Source organism: Trichechus manatus, unplaced genomic scaffold, assembly GCF_000243295.1.
Source record: "Trichechus manatus latirostris isolate Lorelei unplaced genomic scaffold, TriManLat1.0 scaffold00029, whole genome shotgun sequence".
Taxonomy (NCBI): Eukaryota; Metazoa; Chordata; class Mammalia; order Sirenia; family Trichechidae; genus Trichechus; species Trichechus manatus.
In genome coordinates this window covers 22,164,398-22,172,390 of record NW_004443965.1, presented here as the reverse complement: position 1 = coordinate 22,172,390, position 7,993 = coordinate 22,164,398, and the positions used below count along the sequence as shown (strand labels likewise).

The following is a 7,993-nucleotide window of genomic DNA, read 5'->3' as shown; positions in this document are numbered from 1 at the left end:
GGCTGTAGAGTAAATCAAATAAAGAAGCATTTCTGTTTAAAACTCAAATGGCTTTCCTGTTGCATTTAGGATAAAATAAGTTCTGAAATAACTTCTAAGTTGGTTGGTCCCTGCTAGCATCTCTGACCTCATCTTGAACCAGCCACCATTTCACTCACTGAGTACAACCATTCACACCATATTTTGAATACGCACTGTCTTTCTGGTCCAACAACTCACTGAATTTTTTCCCACCCCCGGGTCTTTCACTTGGCATTTCCTCTGCCCGAAACCTCCTTCCCTACTTTAATAACATTCTCGGTTCAGGTCAGATGTCACTTTCTCAGAGACCTTCTGTGATTAAAGTGCCAGATGCCCACCCCAGGCTGTCTTTATCACATCATTTTATTTTCTTCATAGCGCTAATCACTGTCTGATGCAATGTTATACGTATGTCTGTTGTTTGTCTCCTCCTAGTAGACCGTAAGCTCCGTGAGAGTAAGGGTCACATCTCTATTGTTCACCTCTGTATCTCCAGCACCTAGAATTGTGCCTGGCACAGTGTAGGCCTTCAATAAGTTATTTGTTAAACGAAAGCTGAACAAATTTTGGAACCTTTCAGAATTTGCAGTAACCATGAAATAATACTTTTGTCTTTGTTACTCCAAAATAAATCCTTTTAAATGAAAATTTTGGTTCTTTTTATTTTGTTAAAAGATCTTATAAAATGTATTGAAAATATTAATACCATTTTTACTATGAACACTAGCAAGGAGGTTTTCATTATAAGATGAAATAAAAAGGAAATCACATAAGAGAAGTGAAAATGTGACTCTAGGATTACCTGAAATATCTGTATTTCTGAATAAAAAGGGATACTTTTTTAGTAGTAAATTCGGCATATTTGGAAGGCTTAAATGTATTTTATCAATGTTTTTCATGATTGCAAAATTTGGCTGAGTTTGTACATTCGAGTATGTAAATATATACTTGAATATACAAAGCGAAGAATATTGAATATACTAGGAACTGCCAAAAGAACGAACAAATCTGTCTTGGAAGAAGTACAACCAGAAAGCTCCTTAGAAGCAAGGATGATGAGACTAGTCTCACATACTTTGGACATGATATCAGGAAGAACCAGTCCCTGGAGAAGGACATCATACTTGGTAAAGTGGATGGTCCACAAAAAAGAGGAAGACCCTTAATGAGATGGATTGACACAGTGGTTCCAACGATGGGCTTAAGCATAGCAACGATCGTGAGAATGGTGCAGGACTGGGCAGTGTTTCGTTCTGTTGTACATAGGGTCACTATGAATCAGAGCCAACTTGATAGCACCTAACAACAACAAATATATATTTATGTCTTTTGTTACAATCACAGTTTTTTTTTTAGCAACTTCTATACAATGGAACTTGCACTCTTTAGAGCAAATTACCTGGGAAATCCTAATTGTCATACTGTTATTTTTCCTTTTTCGAAAAAACAATTTCAAGGAACATTCCAATTTCTGTTTTGTTTAAAATTTGCAGATGCTGTGTGAATCTCCTCCCTTTTTATAAAGCTCTATTAAAATAATAGAACTAATAATTCCACATTGTAAAACATTTGCTAGATAGTGTGGAAAAAAATAATTCTATGCCATTACAACCATAGTTACCATTTTGGTGTTTTTCCTTTTTTTATTTTCCCATGCATTAAAAAAAGAGTTTTAATTATCTGTACATTTTCATATTCAGTCCTTTTTAGTTTGACACTGTATAAAAAAGTATTTTTCATGTTTTATACATTTTTATAATGTTGAAATAATTGTGTGTAACTAATCAATGTGTGCATTTATTGTATTTTATCCTACTATTATTTTGGACATTTAAGTTGTTTCATATTATAATAATGCTCAGATGGGCATCTTTGTGCATGTGTAGTAACCACTCCCTTCCTCTCTGCCTCATATTTTAGTTTTTCTTTCTTACGAGCTCAAGCTGCTATCCAAAAGGTCAGCAGTTTGAATCCACCAGCCAGCCGCTCCTTGGAAACCCTATGGGGCAGTTCTACCCTGTCCTGTAGGGTTGCTATGAGTCAGAATTGACTTGACGGCAGTGAATTTTTATAGACTTTCAGTAGAAGAGATGGTGGGTCAAAGGGCATCTTGGATATTTTTATGGTTCTTTATATGTATTGCCAAATTGCCTACCAGCTTTGGGTGTTATCATGGTTTTATAATTTTTGTCAGTTTAATAGTAAAAAACAAGTTACCTATTATTTTAATGTGAAAGTTTTGGGTTATTCAAGTGGCTAAATATTTTCCATGTGTTTGCTTATTGATGGATGGGAGCAAAAAGTAGAGAACAACAATATTTTACATTAATATTTAACAGTTTACAAAGACTAACTTATACCATCTTGTTTGATACCTATGCATAAACTGGGTTGCCTACATATGAATGAAGAATACAGACAAATGAAGAACAATCATATTTAATAAGCAATATTTCAAAACCAAAACATCCATTTCTACTACATTTTATAATTTTAATGCTAAAAATCTTCGCTGTCAAAACAGAAACATGTTTTTGAAGGGTGGGAGGGGGCAAGATCTGAGATTAAAGAAGTAGTTAGGGTCAGATCACAAAGGACCTTGTAGACAACAGTAAGAATTGCAGCCTTTGGCTTAAGAATAGTGGAAAATTCTGGTTTCCATATGTTTGCATTTCCTACTTTTTGAATTTTATTCCTGTCCTTCTCCTTTTCATCTGTTGGTAAAGATCTCATCGAGGGACACAGTTGTGAACAGCATGGGCTCTGAAGACAGACTACCTGTCCACATGTCGGCTCCTCCCCAGGAGTGGGGAATGTGTGTAGGTGATTTTGGAACATATGGGAGATTTCTTATTTTTAGGAATTCAAAATCTTTTGCTATTGTGATTTCTTTTCTAAATTTAGAAAAATTTCCTCACTTTTCCAGGAGTTTAGACTAAGTTCTATTTTTCTTCTAATTTAAAAAATCTCTGTCATCTTTTAAAATTGATGACTTTTTTAAGTGTCTGCTTATTATGAAGACATAACACACATTCTTCAGGAATGAAATTTCTCACATTTGAAGTTTTAAAATTTGCAGTGTGCTTGTAGTACCACTAAATGTTCGGAAGTTTATTGGGGTAATAATGTTTAAATAATTTGTTAGTCTTTACCTAAGTTGCTTTTATTTTAAAAGCAGGTCAGAATTTATCAGATGTGTTATCTAATGGTTGGCATGGTGATTTGTGAGTTTTTGGGTATTGTAAAACAATTTTATTTGTTCAGAAGTACTTCGTGAGATATTTATCTTTGATTTTTTTTCTAAAGGTGAGTTGTAAAACAATTTTATTTGTTCAGAAGTACTTCGTGAGATATTTATCTTTGATTTTTTTTCTAAAGGTGAGTTTTATGTAGGAATCCCTACCTCAGGATCACGTGGCCTTGTGTACAGGGAGCAATTAGGAGGGCAATCTGTTAAATCTTTTGCCTCAAGGCAAAACCATTAGGTGTGCTGTGTATGAGCCTCAAGGGGTGTAAATAACCAAACCATTCATGTTATCATCAGTTTCTTTTCAATTCAAGGTATCTGTAAAACCTTTAATCTGTGGAAGAATCAGGAAGTTGACCTGTTGGGTCCATGGATTATTCTCCTTCACTTGATTTTTTTTTTTAAAGAAAGTATATTATGGAATTGACAAATTACTGATTGAACATTAGGCACATGAACTTTGAATTCCAGTTTCCATTTTGATGTGAGCATCTTCAGAGTTCTTTTATGATTTAAATGTAAGCAGAACATCTCTCTTATGATCTCCTCTTTATCTGCAGAGGAGATGGGTTTTTTTGTTTATTATCAGAGATTTTATTTTGGAGCAAAGAAACTCCAACTAAGGATAGCTGAGATTTCTCTCCACTGTTATGACACCATTCTCAGAAGTGAGCAGCATTCTAGTTTGTTTCCTATATAAATTTTGGGGCATTATTGAAGAGTTTTTTTTTTTTTCTTCTTTCTACTGCCATGCCTAAATACCGTTAAACATGGGGAAGTCTCTTCAACCTTAAAAAAAAGAAAACCTTTAACACTGAGCCTTCCCACTCATTCTTTCCTTTAGTGCCCTGTTTTTGTCTTCTCTTACATACCTGAATTTCTTCAAAGAGTGATTAGGCTTAATTTATTTCTTCACTTCCCACTTCATTCTTCAACCCTGTGCACTCTGGTCTCTGTCCATCACTCCACTGAAGATGTACCTGTTAAGGATACCAGTGTGGCTAAATGCAGTGGGTTCTTCTCATTCTTTATCTTATTTAACAGCCCAGCTGCACTCAACTCAGCTGACCACTCTTTCTTGTAACACAGTCTTAACTTGGCTTTCATAAATCCTGGCTCTCCTTCTTTTTCTCTTACCTCTCCAGTCATCTTTGCCAGGGTCACCCTCTTATACTCCCTTTTTTAATATATAATTTTATTTATTTTGTTCTTGTTGTTGAGAATATACACAGCAAAACACACACCAATTCAACTGTTTCTACATGTACCGTTTAGTGACATTGATTACATTCTTTGAGTTGTATAAGTGTTGTTCTCACTCTCCTTTTCTGAGTTGTTCCTCCCCCATTAGCATAAATTTACTGCCCCCTAAGGTTCCTGTCTAATCTTTCCAGTTGCTGTTGTCAATTTGATTTGATATTGATAGTTCTTAAAAAAGCATAGTGCTCAAGGTAGACATTTTTCCTCATTAAGCTAAACTGTTGTTTGGTTTTAGGAAGACTTAAGGGGATATGTTTGGTTTAAGGTTTAAAAATTATGTCAGGACAATAGTTTCAGGGGTTCATCGACCGTCCATGGCTCCAGGAAGTCTGGAGTCCATGAGAGTTTGACATTCTGTTCTCTATTTTCCCCCCTTTTGGTCAGGATTCTTATATGGAATCTTTGATCAAAATGTTCAGTAATGGTAGCTGGACACCATCCAATTCCGGTCTCATGGCAAAGAAGGCAGTTCTGCCCACCTTTTAAATGAGTTTCTCAGCATCTGTACTACTCTCAGAACTCCATGTACCAGCTTCAAATTTTTACTTCTCCTGAGCTCCAGACTGCTGTAGGCCAGCTGTTCACTTAACATCTTTATTTGCTTGTTACACTTGTACCTGAAACTTACTATCTTCCTCCCTAACCTGTCTTTCCCTGTATGTCCCCTAGTTCTGTAAATGGCACCACTATCCACTGAGTTATTCAATCTAGAAAATTGTTCCTGTCTTATCAGTTTTAGCTCCTCAGTATCTCTTAAATGAAACTTCCCTTCATCTCTACTGCTACTACCAAGCATCACTGGTCTGGTTCATTGCATTAACTTTCTATATCTACTCTCACCACCTTCCAGCTAACCCATCCTCCACACTGTTCCCAGATGATCTTTAAAGAGCAGTTATAATCATGTTCTTTCCCTTTTTTAAAGAACCTTATTGGTTTTTCACTATTCTTAAGCCAAAGTTTAAAATTCTTACTGCTATCTAAAAGGCCGTTTGTGATCGGACCCTGACTACTTCTTTGATCTCATATCTTTCTCCCCTCACCTTGAAAAAACATGTTTCTGTTTTGATATCTGAAATTTTTAGCATTAAAATTATAGGATGTAGTAGAAATGGATGTTTTGGTGTTGAAATGTTGCCTGTTAAATATTATTGTTCTTCATTGTTTGTATTCTTCGTATGTAGGCAGCCTGCTTTATGCGCATATATCAAATAAGATGGTGTAAGTTAAAGTCTTTGTAAACTGTAAAATATTAATGTAAAATATTGTTTTTCTCCATTTTTTGCTCCCATCCATCATTCCTTTTTCTTCTATGTACATGATGATAAAAGATACTACTATACATGTGGTAACAATTCTGTAGGAATGTTAGAGTAGAATGGACATGATTTTCTAATTTGGAGTGTTCTTTGAATGGGAAATTAGGAAATAGTTTGTAAGTAAACCATTGTGATAGGGGTGATATGTTAAAAAGAAAATGTTCCCTAGAACTTGGTCTTCATCATCTGTAGAGATCTTTTCGCTTCTTTACTCCTGTGTCTTTAGCTTCCAATTTAAGAAAACACATGGTAACCATAGAATTGTTTCCAATTTATTTTTAATTTACGAATAAACTTAGTCAATGCGCTATACTAATAGTGCTTCTGATTGGTGTTCATGCTTTTTTTCTAGAATCTTTCTGGCTGCAGGAGAAACATTAATGCCAAATGCCACTATTACCTGTGAGGAAGACCATTGTCTTTGACTGGACTCACACAAAAATGAAATGTAATTGTTCTAGTAAAGCCATGAATCACACCACTGATGCTTGGAACAAAATTGCCCAGATTAGGGTTGTTTCTTAAAGGTAAATAATCTCCCTAAATATGTCTATAAATTGGAGTTGACCCCATTAAAAATACCAGGTTTTTTTTTTTGTCTTGACATACTAATGCAAAAATTAATATACAAATGAGCATGCGATAATAGCCAGGAACATTCTGAAAGAGTATTAAGAGGCAGAATTAGGCCTATATGATGTTAAAAGATATTATTAAGCTACAATAATTAAAACTGTGTAATGAAGGCACATGTATAGATCTACAGATATAAAATGGAGACTAGAAAGAGACCCCAAAACACAGGCGACATGATAAAAGTACATCTGAAATCAATGATGAAATTTATTCAGTAAATGGTGTTGGGATAACTGGGTAGCCATCTGGGAAAAAAAAAATAAAGTTGGATCTGTATTTCATACCTCCACCAGAATGAATTTTAGATGGGTCAAATTTTAAATTTAAAAAGCAAAACAACAAAAGAAATAGAACTGAAAGCGGGATTTTTTTTGTAATTTAGAATGGAGGAGGTTTTTCCACTTGGACATAAAATTCTGAAACTATAAAAGAAGAATATTCACAAATTCGTATAAAAAGCAAAACTTTCTGAATACCAAAAACTACCACAAGCAAAGTCAAAAGACAAGTTGAAAAAAGTATTTACGACTCATCGAAGTAATGGGCTGTTTTCCTTAATATATAAAAAAGACCAGCAATTCAGTGGTAGAATGAACAAAGTATATGTATAGGGATTTCACAGAAAAGAAGTGATCCAAAACCAAACCCATTGCCATCCAGTCAATTCCTGCTCATAGCAACCCTATAGGACAGAGTAGATCTGCCCCAAAGGGCCTCCATGGCTGTAAATCTTTATGGTACTCCAGCGGAGCAGCTGGTAGGTTTGAACCACTGACCTTTCGGTTAGCAGCTGAGTGCTTTTAACCATTGCACCCCCAGGGCTCCTAAAGGAGAGGTACCTGGCTCTAAAACCTGTGCAGTTAAGGTACCCAACCTTACTTAAAGAGAAATTCAAATTAAAACTACACCTGAAACCATTTTCAAAAAAACTTATCACACTGGTAAAAATAAAATAAAAAATTAGCACATAGTTAGCCTGAGTGTGGAAATACGCACTCATAAATTGCTGGTGGGACTGTAAATAATAATAATAAAAAAAATGAACACATCTTTAGCCTGGGTGTGGAGATAGACAGACACACATTGCTGGTGAGAATGTAAATTGGTACAGCCTTTATGGAGGATAGTTTGACAGAATCTGTCAGAATTGTAAACGTACAGACCTCTTTCACCGACAATTCCATAATCTAGGAATCTGTCGTCTTATAAATTGTAATCGGGTATGCTCAAGCTTATTGAAGCATTATTTATAGTAGCAAACTTTGGAAACAACCTTAATTTTCATTATAGAGGACTGATTAAATAAATGGTGGTCCATCCACATAATGGAATACAGTGCAGTTATAAAAAAATGAGGAACCTCTGTGTAGTGGTATGGAATGATGTAGATAGTTTTTAAATGAACAAATACAAAAAATCAAGATGTAAAGTTAGTGTGTGTTATGGTGCCATTTGTGTAGAAAGGAGAAAATAAATATACACATATACAAGCATTCATATATTACTTACG

At 35.0% G+C, this 7,993-nt stretch overlaps 1 long non-coding RNA gene across 1 annotated transcript; it reads left to right on the top strand.

The window, feature by feature from the left end:
- Window positions 1–1,259: 1,259 nt before the first annotated feature.
- Window positions 1,260–7,425, top strand: LOC111820214 (uncharacterized). Its single transcript, XR_002823752.1, has 2 exons — window positions 1,260–2,840; window positions 6,200–7,425. It is a non-coding gene; the product is annotated as an uncharacterized LOC111820214 (long non-coding RNA).
- Window positions 7,426–7,993: the final 568 nt, after the last annotated feature.